This window comes from Amblyomma mixtum, chromosome 3 (assembly GCF_055824585.1).
Source record: "Amblyomma mixtum isolate Tamu chromosome 3, ASM5582458v1, whole genome shotgun sequence".
NCBI lineage: Eukaryota > Metazoa > Arthropoda > Arachnida > Ixodida > Ixodidae > Amblyomma > Amblyomma mixtum.
In genome coordinates, this window is record NC_143014.1 from 238,922,501 (window position 1) to 238,937,021 (window position 14,521).

Sequence of the window (14,521 nt, forward strand, 5' to 3'; positions counted from 1 at the left end):
AACTGCATCCAATGCCTCAGAGAACAAAATTTCTTTCTTTGCATGCACATCATTTGTTGATGCTAGAGAGTGGTGATTGTGGGCTTAGCATGGAGGAACGGTAATCTCACAAAGAAGGTGGGTATAACTTCAATACATTTTGCCAAAATTCAGCAGCAAGTAGCAGGGTTGACCTCTCGGTGGAAACGGCACAGCACTCACAGCACAGCACGGCACTGGCCAATCATGGCGAGATAAAGCAAACATGCTGAACACAGGCCCAGGTCAGATGTGCATTTCTTATGCGAGGCAAAAAGAAAGAAAAAAGAAAAAAAAGGGAATGAAAACTGACATTCAGAAAAATCACAAGCAACTATTGAAATAGAATTTACCTATGTGCAACGCAAATCTGCAGCAGAACATTTAGCTGCAAAATGATGTGTTGCTCCATTCACTGCAAACAGTAATTTACCTCCAGGATCCCCATACCTGGTGCGTATTCACAAACTGAGCTTCTGCCTGAAAGCATTCCACAGGAAAGCAAGAATTCAGAAGCACAAGGAAGATCACAACCAACTAACTTGACTGGAAGTTCTGAGGCTTTGTGAACAGCAGGTAAGTATCGCCATGACGGGAGGGTTTCAGTGGTCCACCTGATGTGCTGTCATCACCTTCATCATCGTCATCCTGCACAATTTTCACCAAAGGGTCCAAGACGTAGAAACTTGCACGCTGGTGACAAAGGCCCTCTCAAATTAAATATTAGAAAGCTTCCAATAAGATACCACAGATGTGCACCCAGCTGATGAAACATGCACTTACAGGACCCTTAAAGGGTCCCTGAAGAGGACGTAAGAGATTGGCTATAGAATGCTAGCACTACGTAGAGTACAGGCCACCGAGCGTTCATGCCACATACAAGACCTCAAATTCGAGCTGATAATCTACAATACAATTTTAAGAACTACCGCTTCCGCGCCTTGCGGCGACCAGTGGTGCCGAGCTTTCGCCCGAGTCCACGCACATTGCATCACGTAGCGCTGTTTATGTCAGCAATGCAATGCCATCATTGGTTTGCCGCGCCAGCACCATCGACGACGAACCAGATTAGGAGGCGTTGGCTACGCCCCCTGGGGAATTCCCACACGCGTGGGCGGTCGGTGAAGGGGCCGAGTGCGTGGAGCCGGCGGACTGGCATTTCCGCGTGCAAAAAGTGACCAGAGGAGAGGTAAAAACGCGAAGATGCGGGAATTCAAATTTTGACTACAAATAACTCAGCTTCTACAAAATGCATGAATAAAATTTTTGCTGGAGGATACTCGTGATGCTGCGTCCTTCAGCACACTAGGCATCTCGCATCTTTGTTGAGACCCCCTTTCACAGCCCCTTTAACTTAGAAGCAGGAACAACAGTATTTGCTCACTATAACTGGAAGTAAAAGAGTGGGTGAATTGTATTCTGATAGGCAACGCCTGCATTTGGTTCTGGCCCAAAAGCACAAAAATGAAAGCAAGTTATAAATGAAGCCATGGAACACTAACCAGCTTTCGGCAGACTAACCAGCTTTATGCAAACTAGTAAAGTGATTGACTACAAGATTGTTTTAACACATGCTGCCCGAGTTTTGATTGAGGCAAATCACAAAAGGCACCCGTGTGCAGTGCAATCTCACCGCAATGTGAGGAACCCCAGGCGGTCGAAATGCGGAGTCCTCCACTACGGCGTCCCCTATAGCCCATACGTCCCTTTGGGACGTTACATCGCCCAGTTTCTTTTGTAACAACTGTCTATATTCATGCAGATTTTTCGCAGTCAGATACCCTTAGGAGAGCCAATGAGCAGCTGGTCAAAGCAAAGATACTGCGTGGAACCCTCCATAAAGGTTCAGTCGTTCTGTTCACTTTTGTGAAACACACATGCCACCTAATTTAATAAATGCAACTACAGCATTTATTTTTTTCGGACCAAGTTGCATTGCCTAGGGTGCACTCTGTAGTCTGCCTCTATGGTAAGACATGGTATGGCATGGTATCATGCAACAAACTACCACCACACAGTTCAAGTTGTATATACCAAGACCACTCGTTGCTCCAGTAGCACTGTGCAACTAAGCAGTTTCTTGGGTTGCTCAAGCCGTAACAGCTGTTTTAAAGTAGATCAACTCTTAATACTACAGCAGTTGCTCATGTATGCTGACATGAGAAAATGCATTTAGAATTGCATTGAAAGAATCAAAACTATAAGAAAGGATGCATGAAACATGCCCCACGACTTATACACACGTCTCTGGGGCTACAGAGCTTATTCATGTAATGTGGATTTTGCTGTTGAATGCGCCGGTGGTCAGATACGTCGTGGCTACATGAGTGGGCTAATCTGGTGGTCCGGAATACTCCAAGCAATGCCGGGAAGGGTGAAAGTTTATGCTGGCACCCTCTAGTTCCCGTCTTCTGGGAAGCAGCTGGGACGACCCTCTAACCCGGCAGGGTTGCCTTGTAGGAGCCTCCAATCAACAACCTCTACACTGGACACCCATCAGAAAAGAGCTAGAGGCTGGTCCTGTACTCCTCAGAATTACATTTTGCCATATTCAACAGTGTCAAGTTAAATTGCATATGACAGGTAGACCACAGTGTCAGCCTACCACCACCGCACATGCATGCGCAAGAGTGGATGCCAGTTTAAAGCAGGCAATTGCCAATGATGTACTGTTGGCCACAGCGCCGTTGGCCTCGACACCACGCTCTGTGACGGCAGATGGCGCAGCAATACAGTTTTGTCTTGCACCGCCACGCATCGCAGATCCCACAAACTTTTGTAGTTGACAGTACGGTGAAAAAGGGTAGAAGGTACTTTGAATGACTGAAGTATGAACTACATAGTCTCTACTACATTAAAATATTTTCCTGCCACCTCTGCATAACCTGCAGTAGAAAAATATCACTCGTACATTACAGCATCAACTCTTCAAGGCATATGGTGAACATAAGCACTATTTCAACAATGTAAAAGTAATCTATGTTTATATTCCAGAATACACTGGTATGTTTCCTGGCGGTGCAGCTTGAAAAGGTCCAGGGAACTTGCACATGCAGCAGCAAAGGTTGCATTTTCATCAACTGGTTGAGCATGTGAGACCTCATGCAAACCACCTGATGACAGCAGCACAATGAGAGCAGTAGCAAAGTTTTATGAGCACACAAAATAGAAATTTATGTCCCATAGCTGCACTATAAGGGACACTGCAATGAACGGCTGCAGAAAAGTTTTTGTGAAGACGCAGTCGTTTAACATGCACTGAAACTGTGGCAGCCTTTTGATGGTCAGGAAAGGAATGCCTTGGCTACAAAAAGCTGCCATATCAAGTGGCCTTGTTCCAAACAAAAAAAAACAGACAAATTTGATTTGAAAGATGAGAGCACAAAAGGTCAGTACGGTCATTGCTACCATATTTTAAACGTTTTTACAGAAAAACAGCGACTATACAAATGTGCAAATGCCGTAAGCAGTTCTTGGACACTAATACTGCGAGGGAGAAGTTGCACAAGGCTTGAACACGAATTAGCTGATAAATTCTGCGCGAAAAAACATAAAAGACCACACAATGGCGCTCCAGGCACCGTTAGAGTTAACAAGCGGTATATGAGCACTGCTACATATGGTTAATTAAAGGGTAAGCTCAAAACAAAGTCAGTGCCACTAACCTGTTCACTCTCTGCTGCTTCTTGCTGCTCAGAGCCACTTGGTGCAGCATCTTCAACAACATTGTTGAGGATTTGCGGGGTCGCAGCGGAGCACCAGAGCAAGACAACCAGCGTGGCAGGCTTCCAGTTCCGAAAAGCCCGTGCCGGGCGTGCGCTCCGAGCACGCGCTGTCCATCTTTATTTTCCTCTATCGCGGGAACGCCGATCTCTGCGCCTGTGCTTTATAGCGTCGCTGGGCGCTATAACATCATCCTCCTCTTGTGCTAGTGCATAGGGTGGGCCTAAAAAAAATACACATTAAAACAAGGTCACTACTGCAAGACACGTTTTTACGAGTGGTTGAAGACTGTTACAAATGGCTGCCTAGAACTCCTAGGCTGCCTAGGCTCCTAGAACTGATAACAAGGTACTGGCAATTTCAAAAGAGGCTGCCAGGCTCTTCTTTCAAAGAATAAGGTTCATTCTCACAAGGATGCTGACGAGAAACGAGAATCAATATCTTTTTTTTTTTCCCTTCAGACTTTTGTGCTTTCGGAGCCTTCAGGAAAGAAATCTGAGAATACGAATTGAGTATTCAATCACTTTCTGAGAAGTTTTCAGACCTACAACAACAGCTTACAATAGGGTCTGCCAAACGCTGCTCACTGGTTCGCCTCATTTCGCACAATTCGTGGCAGGTGAGAGTGCCATTCACTACAGCTGGCTGCTGGTGCTTTCAAAGGTCAAATCATACCTCTTTTGCAACACATAGCTAGTTAAGCGTGAAATCAGCCCGCCATATATATACACCACAAGTTCAACCAAGAGTGAGCTTGCCAATCTAAACCGACGACATCAGGGCTGACGATAGCATGCGGTGTTTGCTCGCTGGTCGGCAGCAATAATTCAGTTGATGGATCAAAGGCGATATATTATACAAATCAGCATTTAGTTGCCTGAATCGATTCCAGTGCTCAAAGTGAAGACTGCCCCAAAAATTCGTCGAGTTGCAAGACGTACCCTTATCCACCAGAGATTACAAGTGAACTCTAGAACAACTACCAAGCAAAATCACGTCAACTTTTTCAGGTAGCTTAGAGTATAGAAACATTTAGTTACTCTGAATAACCACCACATAACAATCTAAATTAGTGGACCCATGTTAAACACACCTTGAAAGCTGTACTTGATTGTACTTGAATGCACTTGAATGTACTAGAAAGCTATTGTTACCATTGGTACTAGGGCGAAGATGACGGTCTATGCCAACGACACAAGTATTTTTTGTGTTTATGATACCTGTGAAAAACAGTTTAGTACAGCCAATTCAATGTTGTCAAAACTAGGTGCGTGGGCCAGCCAATTACTCTAAAACAAAACAGATTATCTTTTGTGCTAAAGAAAAGCATATTGCATCGGCTCTCAAACTTATCTTGAACAACAATAACATAGAAACCGTGCCTGAACTTAGAACTATGGGAGCTGTATTTACTCAAAATATGTACTTGGACAAGTGCATAGATTATATAGCATCCAAACTTGCCTCAGTGATGGGCGCTCTATACAAACAGAGATTTTCTCCAAAAAAAACTATGTTGCTGCTGCACAATTCTCTGTTCTTATCCCACTCAAGTTACTGTGCTATGGTCTAGGGGAACGACTACAACAAACAACATACAAAACCTTGCCACGTTACAACGCAAAATTATTCAGTTGTAACATACTTGCCATATAATAGCAACAGAGATTAACATTTCCGAATGTTAGTATTATTATAGGCAGGAGACATCTACACCTAATATTTGTATTCAGCACTGATAACAGAATGAAAAGAAAACAATACTATGCTAACGAGCCTAGCAGAACTTCCCACTGAACAATACTCAAGTCATGACACATGAAATCCAGAACAGTGGCAGACTTTTCCTCACCGCACAAATTATGCGATGCAAACTCTCCGTTACAACATTCTTCAGCTATTAAACACCAACCTAAATAATAACACTGATGCTTCAGGCTGAGTCTAAAACAGCTTAAAGGTGCCCTGTGATGCAAACCAAGCATGAGGTCTTTATTCTTTGTATGCAAAGTAGGAAACGTTGTGATGCCTGGACGGCCAAAGAGATTGCCGGAATGGTAATATTTAATATTTTAAGGATCCCCAGGTGGTCGGAGCCCTCCACTACGGCACCTCTTTCTAGCTTTCTTCTTTCACTCCCACCTTCCTCCCTTCCCTTACGGTGCGGTTCAAGTGTACGCCAAGATGCCAGACAATTACTGCACCATTTCCTTTCCTCAGAAACCAATTTTCATTTTCATTCTATTGTAATCTTCTCTAAAAATGCTTGTTTCGAGCCAATGGTGCCGCTACGCTGCGGCCATTTTCGGCAGCAGGAATGAGAGGGCGCTGCCTTTCTGATTGGTTGGGCGTCCAGTTTGAACCTAGTGTTTTTATACTCACAAAATGAAACTAAAATATGTCTCTGAGTGTTGTAAGCTTTTCGCATGCTACAAAAACTAAAAAAAAAGCAGGGAAAGCTAATCGAAAGCTAATAAGAATAACGCTAGAAACGACACTTTCAATTTCGCTTCAAACTTTCGTAGAGGCGAGTACTGTTCACACCACGGCAAGTAGGCAGTAAAAAAAAAAAGGTAGGGGGAGAGAGAGAGGAAGAAAAGAAAAGCCAGTGGAAACACCTTGCCCAAAAATGGAGAGAAGCCAGACAGGAGACAGGAGGGAAGGTTGGGGCTGCCAACAAAGTTCAGGGAGCTTCCTTAGTAGTGTTAGTCACCTTTGCCCTGTCTACAGTGTATACACAGGGGGTGGGGACGGGGAGACAATGCTGTCAAAGCAACAGTTGCAGGCAAGCAAGCCTCTGCTGCCTCTGTGCTAAGTGTGGTTCTGATTGGTACCAGCCAATTCCAGCAACGGGTGAGTGAAATGGGTGAGTGAAACCCGTTTTCATCTGATCTTTTAGAGTTATTCTAAGTGGAGTAACTTTCGTTTGCATGCTCTGATTTCATTAAATATTTTTTTGCACTGGTCTTGGGAACGCGTGAGGAATCCATTTCATCAGATTATCTGGCACTGAGGAAAACACCCTGGTGCCCCTTTATAAGGAAGGCTTTTTAAACCACACTACAGTTTTGAAAAATCTTGCTATTCCAATCAATTCAGTTGTCACACAGGACTGACTATAGAGAGCACGTATGTCAAGGTATATATTCAATATTTGTTTGATAATCCGACGACCCTCAGTGACTGTTAGATTTTTTTTCCCCTCACACTGATTTAAATTGCCATTACCTTCATATAAGTTCCTTTTTGTGCCATTTTTTCGGAGCTGCCATTTATACGTATACATGACTAGAATACTCCTTTTTTGACTTCGTATTAATGCATCCTACTTACATTGTCATTTTTGTCAAAACTGATGTTCTAATGTATTCATCATCATCATCAGCCTGACTACGCCCACTGCAAGACGGTCATCTTGCATATTTAATGTATTATGTAACCCTATTTCGTACTGCTTAGGCTGTGCTTAAGTATTCTGTTGCATGACCCACAGTTGTTTGATGGGGACGACGTCTATGCCTCATTTTACCACGTCCGCACTAGGTCTTATGGAGATCAATTCATAGTTCCAACCCCATCTTGTCGCGATTCAACATTCTCAACAACTGAAAATAGTACCCACACTCTAAACAATGTGCTGCTGCCTAGGATTCTCTTGCCACACACTTTAGAGCATAAGACACCACTGCCCCTTATTTTGGATAAATTCTGCAGCCGCTGGCATAGCGGAACAACTTTGCACAGCAGCACTCAATTTTAGGTCTTATTTTTTAATTCTTCCACCAGACATGCACACCAATTTGCACCTAACCAATCAACTTTCTGTGCAACTTTTGACACCCCGGTTCTTCCCCAGAAAATTTTCTTCTGCATGCAAGGTAAATGGTAAATCACTGGCTCAGGCCGACCCATGCCTTGTAAATAAAAGGTTCTGGAAACACCCAAGCCGTCCTAAAGCAACATCCACGTTGTAAGATTTCAATATGATGCAGGATATAAATGAATATGAAACAAGACAAAGTACGTATACGTTGTTCCCCCTTTGTAGTGTAGTACGTTCCGCGTGGCAGCTGAGCATTAGTCATTGGTATCGCTATACAGGGTGTTTCACCTAAGACTTTCTGCAATTTTTAAAAATAAGCTATTTGAATTAGATGCGCGCTTTTTCTGGCATAGCATTGTCACTGGCGTAGTACATCATAATGCAGCTGAGACGTGCTAACTAGCAGGCTTGTTAACCAATATTTAATAGTTAACTTTTAAACAATTACCGCTGGGCTCCTTAATTACTGAGAGGCATGCGGCCCACCGTAAGTACTGTCCATATCCGTTTTTAGAATTTCGAGAACGCGATTATCCTCGGTGCTGTGCCCCACAAATTTCGCCTACATCGCGCCAAAATACATGCGGTTTGAGAAGCTTGCAGGCAAAGCAACCTCTCCAGTGCACGTAACTCGTCGAAATAGCCAAAATTTGTTGGGCCGCAGCGCCGAGGATAATCGCGTTCTCGAAATTCTAAAAACAGATATGGACAGTACTTACGGTGGGCTGCATGCCTCTCAGTAATTAAGGAGCCCAACGGTAATTGTTTAAAAGTTAACTATTAAATATTGGTTAACAAGCCTGCTAGTTAGCACGTCTTAGCTGCATTATGATGTACTACACCACTGACAATGCCATGCCAGAAAAAGCGCGCATCTAATTCAAATAGCTTATTTTTAAAAATTGCAGAAAGTCTTAGGTGAAACACCCTGTATAATCGGACACATATCTTATCAATCGTAGCACATATCGTAACAACTGAATGAAGGCGTTTCGCGCGCCAGGTAAGTTAAAAGGCGGGAACAATTATATAAATATATTTTAAAATAATTTAAGAGCACTGCCAGGTAGCGGAACTGAGACAAGAAAAGAAGTTAGCCTGGTGACGACGGAACGTGCACATGCGGAGGCGGTGGGAAAGCTCCGCCCATCTTTGCAGATGCAGGCGAAATGTTTTTATTACTCCAAGAGGCTGATACTTTATAATCTGTTCCCGTACAACCTAAACCGCACATTACATATCTGACTTACCAGCCATACGGCTGCGTACCTTTTAATTCAGGTGTCGCGTGGATAAACAATTCTAAGCAGTTGTGACCAAAAAACTCCACAGGTGTCGTACATACGTAAGCAACGCAACAGTGTGAGGCAGCTTCACGCACGCAAGCACGCACGCAAGCACGCACACACACACACATACACACACACACGCACAAAACGACTTCAGGGCAGAGATATGCGGCTTCGGAAGAGGTTCTTTACACGAGTTACAGGCAAGTTCGCTGTGTCCTTATGAAAGCACGCAGACGTTTGTCCGCGCCTCACGCAAACACTACAGCGCATACTTCACAGTAACTACAGCTGTCATTATTTTTATGAACACCCTAGAAGTTTTTATTAACCAACTTTCACTTACCACTTGAGCTAGTTTGACCCAGCCATCCGGTGTTTTCAGGTAGCCGAACTTGAAAGCGCATAATGCCAGTCTTTCATTCCCGCCGGATGAAGAAACGGTCGTCGTTTGTTGCCCGACAGTAACAGGCATTGTGCGGCGTTGAATTGGCAATGAATTAAATAGTTCTTACTGCTTCGTGGGATAACTTATGAGAACTGTTTACGGCCAGAAGGAGCAACAGTTGGTATATTAGCTCTATGGGAGCAACCCGCCAGGCAATGTAGGCGTCACTACCGTGTCAACAAAACGTTGGTGTCAACACGCAGCTAACGCAGCGAAGAAAAGCCAACCACGACCGGCGCTCCGTTTGGCTACGTTTGGCTAGTTTGGCAGCTTATGTTTGGCAGCCAGTTTTGCAAAAGCGCGTTGCTTTTCCCTAGGCTTCCCTGGTTGCTCAAAGCGCGAAATTGAAACGCTTGAGAGGAAGAGGTATAAAGCATGCGGTAGGATGGAACGTGGACTCCAGTTTCGTACGGAATGATAGAAGTTGCTTGCAGGAATGGCGCCACGATGTCGAAAATATTCAGACAAGGACAGCCAAGCTACTACCGGCTTTGAGCCAACCTCCTCTTCCCGGCTATCCCGGCATTGCGACTCTTTATGGTGAATAGACAAATGGATAGAGACACGGCGGATGGAGTCAGTAATAAAGTGCAGCGCCGCCTGCTCTCCCTCTAGGTAAATGAGAAACTTTCCTCCATGGCTACGTGGCTGCAGGTAACGGTTAATCTGTGGACAGCGCGAACGCTGCGGTCCGCTGCAATCATGGAGGAAGGCATGGCTGCAATAGACGATATGCGTAGGGTGCCTAGATATGTGTAAAGTCACTGGAACTCAGTGTGACTTTAGATATGCGAAATGCGCAGCGCCATCTCTCGGCGCTCCGAGAACTAAGTCCTCCATGTTGGCTCGGTACAGAAAACGAAACTGCTGCCCAGCGTTGGGTTAAAACGGCTGCGCTTCGTTTGAAACGTAAAATGCCGATGCATTGTTGCGCTACCCTCTCCACTGTGAAAAGACACTACGATGCGTGACAGAACTAGGTGCGTTCAAGCTTTTCGCTTTTCTATTTTTTTTACTCCGTACGTCCCAACGTTTTAGTAACACAAAACGCCATGCGAGGTATCATGTGTCAGCACGCGGATCAGTGCGCAGCTTTCGCTTTCTGCGCTGATTTTTGACAAAGCTTTCGAGGTGATTTGCGTTTAAATTAAGATAGGGACCACAGCCTTTGTTGTCTCTGATCAAAATTAGAAGCCGATTTCGTGCATTTATCAACTCTCCGGTCGGGCGTGAATATATATAGACGCATACTTGAACAACGTAATACAGAAGGTAATTTTTTTGAGCGGGCCAATCGCTCGTGCCGTGGCGAATTAAGTTCACTCGAAGAACCATATGCCGATTACTGCGTAGTTTGCTACGTGTTCAGTTAAGTTTTTCCCGTGTTCAATTAGTTTTAGAAGGGCGAGCAAACTCTCTGGACCATACGCATATATGTTATACGCGTTAAGGAGTCTTTGTGAAGCAATACACCCTACGTATAAAAACTGAGGTGCGAATGCTTTATTTCTTGAGGATTCCTATACCTTCGATATCTGCGGCGACGAAAACCTTAAAAAAAAAGAAGCGAATAATATAGCTACTTTATTATGAAGGAGGGACACATTTCGAAGCTAGAAAGTACGTGCAACAATGTTCTGAAAACGCTTCAGGCCATCAGATTTTATTATCGTTGTGGCAAGCTCCAACAGCTTGCTTCGCAACAAAGCCATTCGTCCAAGTTTGGGAGTAAGCTAATTAAGTTTCGGAAGCAACCGAACATGCTAATTTCGACCCTGCACACACAGCTTGACCAGCGTATCGAGTCCGTGCAATGCACCTACAGCTGTAGCATCTTTCTCTAATCAAGCCGCCGCGGTGGCTCTTATCTGAAAAAAAAAAAGCTGCGTCTTTGCTAACAATATTTTGAATTATATGTGCATGCCTACTTTCCTCTTGTTAATGTCGACTGACTGACTGCGTCTTAAGCAGGACGCGGTTTCAACGAATTGTGGCGAAAATCAACCGACGCCGGGCTCTGAAACGGTGACGTTGAAAACCGCGGATGCGCATTGCACATTACAGTAGAGGAATCGAATTACGCAGCTGGTCGAGGGTCTTGTGTGATTATACTGCAATGCACGAAGCTCCGGCGCGAACGAAAGTTCGCACTGTCACAGAAGTTTGTCAACACACGTGCGCACTCAGCGCAAAATAACCGCTCGCTACTCTGCCAGATGAATTCGCGTCCACCTGGGAATAAAATAGCCATGATAATGCGTTATGCTTGAACTGGCGCTTTAATGCGAGCATTCAAACGACAACAGCACACGGTCACGGTTCGACTTTCAACCCACTTTCGAGTGCCGATTATTACGATCATCAGCGCCAGACTTCAAGCGAAGCTGAGGACGCGGTAGGAGCACCTACATTTGGTCAAAGATCAGCTGTGCAAAAAACGCAGCAGCTGAAGCTTGCCTGTTGAAATTCCACTCGCATGAAGAAAGTACGCATAGCAAACGATGCACCAGCTCGACGAGCTCGACCGAGCCAAGACGGAAACCGAAAGTTGTGGGCGCGGTGTTGCCAGACTGCCAAGCAATTTCGCATATCGTCTGATGTCTCTGCTATCAAAGTGAAATAAACATCCGACGTGTCATAATGCGCAAAATAAGCCTTAGCAATTTTGGTGATCCTTTGAATGCAATGCGAAAAAACAAACGAAATCGTATTTCAACCACACGGGCTACTTCAGTGTGGTCATGGTGGGTGTGGTGCTGACAGGTTGCAGTTTCCGGTTCGAGGTTAGCGGCAGTGAGTGACACGATGAATAAGCACGAAGTAATGGTGGGCATACGTGCCTTTATATGAGAAGTATTTTGTGAAGTGGTGGGCATACATGCCCTTATATTCAATACAAAAAGTCAAGTGGTGGGCATACGAGCCCTTATATTCAATCCAAAAAAAGAATCATTCACATCTACACCGTGGGCCGTGGGTTGTTTTTGTAAGGCATTGAGTGTGAAATGAAGACCGCCGTTTTTACGGTACTGCTTGTAACCGTAGCACGTATTACCTTTTACCTACAATCGAAACGAAAAACCTCTTTTTGATGCTGCTCGTAATCGAACAAGATCGGTGCACGGCGAAGTAATTTCGGCGAAGTAATTTCAGGCGCCGCGTAGCTGAACACCAGTGAGTGTGAACTGCAGTCCTCGGGATTATAGGAATGCGAGTGTATACTTACGGGGGCACTGTATACGCAATGCGTCTAAGTACATTACCTGTCGCTACGAAGAAATGTTTTGGAGTTAAGTGCTTCTGTGTTTCCGAGTGTAATGTTGCTGCTGATGGCGTCGCGACAACGCAAGACGACGAACCGGCCATCTTGCGCTCTCTCAGCCGAGTTTTATTTGCGGAGTTCTCATTAGAGTAGTGTTCTCGATGACACCACGTTACCGAGCGATTAGAGTACTTTTCCGAGCAGCACCATGATGTTGCCACATTTCTTCATCGGATTCGAAGGCGCGAACTCCACCTCATAGCCGGGATATGGCGTAGTCGTCGTCCGATGGGTACCTGAAGCACGTTGCATCTTGTTCGTCGCCGTCGTCGCCCATGGGCCAACATGGGCTCCGGCGACAGCAGATCCCTGCAGTTGGTCGACAGTAGCATCGCCTTGCGATCGTAGTAGCATATGGACGTGCCTTACTTCGTGCACTGTGCATGGCATATATGTTCTCGAACGCGAAGTCGATGCCGGTGCCTCGCGAAGTGGTGATTGCATCAGAATCTTAAGCTGAGATCGGTATGCATCGCGCCAATCAACGTTAACGTTCAACATGCTTCCTGATCAAAGCATTCTACGACGAGCATGGTCGTGCCGCCGCGTAGAGCCGAAGGCAGTTTCCTGTACACGGACGTTGGTCTCGTACGATCGTCGGCAGTGAACTGCAGCCTCCGGCCGCACTTTCTATATGGTCATGTGGTCGCAGGACATAGAATATTTGAATGTCGTAGTTTTTTCTTGGTATAATGCCTACGTGACTGCCGATATGCGTGCCTCAAAAGCAACGGGTGCAATATTTCATAGAATCATCTCATCTGTATACAGAGGAAAATTACTGAACCTATAGTTATGTTAGCACAGCTACCATATACTCTCTTTTAATGGCCACAATTTTTAAAAAATCCAGGTGTGAACTTTTGAAGGTGTGTCCCATAGACAAATGAAAAAAACATACAACTGTATATTTTTCCCAATTATCTGGTCCAGAGCACAGAGTGCAGCCCATACTTGAGTGCAGCTTTCACACGAGATTGTATGGCAACTGATTCTAGCCAGCCATTCACAACCTACCAGCACTGAAGTCTTTTGATGCACATATGGTGCACATTGTTTCAAATACCAAGGCTCCTCAAAGGTCTGTTTCGAAAGGTAATGCTCCATCAGGGAAGGGTTAGGAAGAGTATGAAAGAAGGGGGCAGTGTGACAGCCCCAGTCTGTTCTGGAGACCCTGCTAAACTTCTCAAGAACTGTACCTCCTTTCCATATCACATCCTTTGTTCCACAGCTTAGCAAAAGTGCTCAAAACATTTGTGTATTTACACCAGTTCACACAGAATGAGGTGAAGCTGTCTGTAACTAGAACGTTACAAACCATCATGTGAAACAAGCCTCTAAGCAAAACCTTTTTTTAGTCCTCAGTAAAATTAAAAAATAGCACACTGGTGCACCAACACACACTGTACAGCACCTTACAAAAGAAACCACTACTTCACCAGGTGCATATCAATTACCTTGCATCCACAAAGCTTGCATCATTTCCTTTATCGTCGCATAAAAGCTAGACACGTTCAAAATAATTAGAATCTAGATGATACGATTACGATTTATCTGAATTTAGAAAGTGTCTCGGATGGTCTAGTATGTACAGAATACATTACGATTCGGGATTGTACGGAAAGTTTTTCAGGCTGGCACAGATGATACGAACGCACAACTGCCACCTGCACACTCGAGCTGGAACGCGCGTGGGGCCGCCAGGTTGGTCTCCGAGAAATTGGTTCCGCAAAGATCAATCACAGAGATAAGAATCTACAGACTAGTCTCTTTGATGCTCATTTTCTGGCCATGTCTTGGGACACTGTGAGCACAAATACAATCGCAAACTACCACAGCAAATGTGGATTTACAACGGCACCGGTCGCACTGCTAATTGACAAAGAGTCCAACGAGTA

At 44.8% G+C, this 14,521-nt stretch overlaps 1 long non-coding RNA gene across 1 annotated transcript; it reads right to left on the minus strand.

Moving 5' to 3' along the window:
- Positions 1 to 498: 498 nt before the first annotated feature.
- LOC149354114 (uncharacterized) lies at positions 499 to 9,499 on the minus strand. Its single transcript, XR_016289631.1, has 3 exons — positions 9,200 to 9,499; positions 3,684 to 3,964; positions 499 to 666 (listed from the first exon to the last, which is right to left on the minus strand). It is a non-coding gene; the product is annotated as an uncharacterized LOC149354114 (long non-coding RNA).
- Between the last annotated feature and the right edge of the window lie 5,022 nt (positions 9,500 to 14,521).